We start from the raw sequence: 1,704 nt of genomic DNA, 5'->3' as shown, positions 1-1,704 counted from the left end.
ATATTAGAATAAAATACTGTTTTGATTTTTAATATTTAACATAATTATATATTTTAGTTTTAATATTTTAATTATTTTATTTTTATTTTAAAATATTTAAAATAATATTAATATTATTTTATTATCAATTTTTTTATTAATAATTAATAAAATTGATGTATTATATATTAATAATATTTTTATTAAAGTTATATTTGTTTATTTTTCTCTCTTACTTTTATTTTTTTAATAAGTCTAAATCTTATTCTCTTACTCTTTTTTTCCTCTTCTTCAAACTTCTTTTAAAAAATTAATAGCATAAAAAGAAATAAAAAAATAAGGTTTAAACTTGTTAAGAGGATAAAGGTAAAATAGGGATTGAGCAAATGTAGCTTTAATAAAAATATTATTAATAGTAGTACATCAATTTCGTTAACTATTAGCGAAAAAATTTGACGGTAAAATAATATTGATATCACTTTAAATATTTTAAGATAAAAATAAAACGATTAAAATGTTAAAAACTAAATAGAATTCACTTTAAATATTAGGCATCATAACATAACAGTACTTTTTTTACCCTAAATATTATTATGAAATTGAAATAAATAATTTCCATTCTAAATACATTAATTTATGAATCTATGAATCCATAGAATTTAAAAAAATAAAATAAAATGGGGTACTATCATCCATAATTAGTAATATATAAACTTAAAGGTAGTCATAATAAAGAAGTCATTTCCTCAAAGGGCATAAAGGACAAAACAAGATGTAACCAAATGTGGTTATTATATGCTAACCCCTTAATTATACAGGTACGGTTGTTGGGGGGTTTGTTATACTATAGGTGCATGGATGGGTGCAGAGGGACTGATGGCTTGTGGAAAGAACTACCAAAACTGTCGTGCATTGCGCAAAGCGTGTGAATTTTTGCTGTCAAAGCAGCTTCCCAATGGTGGCTGGGGTGAAAGTTACTTGTCATCCGTAAACAAGGTACATTTATTTTGTTTTCAATAGTGCATCATAGGTAGTTAAATACCGTATGTAAACAATTTTTTGAAAAATGTTACAAACAGACTAATTTTTTTTATCAATATTAATAAATATTTTATTTATATAATATTTAGATTGAGAGTTTAGAATTAAAAATTTATTTTATACTTAAGATTTAGAGTGTCAAACAAGTATTGACAAAAATAATAAATTTTGTTAATCATATAGTATTATTTTAAGTCATATTTCTATAATTGCTTTTATCTTAAATTTCTTAAGTGTCGCCCTTTATATTCGTAATCATATCTACTTAATAATGAATAACTATTATTGTAATTACATTAAATTAAAAATTGATAATTTAATTTAATACTTTAAGATAAATTAACGCTTCACTATAATTTTCTTGTTTTGAAATAAAAGATGATTTTCAAATGTTATATATTACCACTTTCGTATTTTAAAGTTATATTTAGTAAATAATAAATTTTAGAAAAGCGGAACATAAAGAGCTTATTGCAATATATAGTGGATGGTTATTTATGATTGTTTAACAACATATTAAATTTTTAATTGGTTGATAATGTAAATTATTGGTAATATGTAAAAATTAAAAGCACACATAAATTATTTAAGTATGAATCAGATAACTTATTTTTTATTTGTTTGAGTTTTTTTTTTAAATATTTTTAGATTTTTTTTTAAAATTTTCTTAAAATATAAAAATAA

General features: G+C 20.7%; 1 pseudogene; it reads left to right on the top strand.

The window, feature by feature from the left end:
- The window catches only part of LOC107625408, a 39,895-nt pseudogene that overhangs the window by 29,744 nt on the left and 8,447 nt on the right, over nt 1-1,704 (top strand).

Source organism: Arachis ipaensis, chromosome B02 (assembly GCF_000816755.2).
Source record: "Arachis ipaensis cultivar K30076 chromosome B02, Araip1.1, whole genome shotgun sequence".
NCBI classification, from domain to species: domain Eukaryota; kingdom Viridiplantae; phylum Streptophyta; class Magnoliopsida; order Fabales; family Fabaceae; genus Arachis; species Arachis ipaensis.
This window is presented reverse-complemented; position numbering and strand designations above follow the sequence as displayed.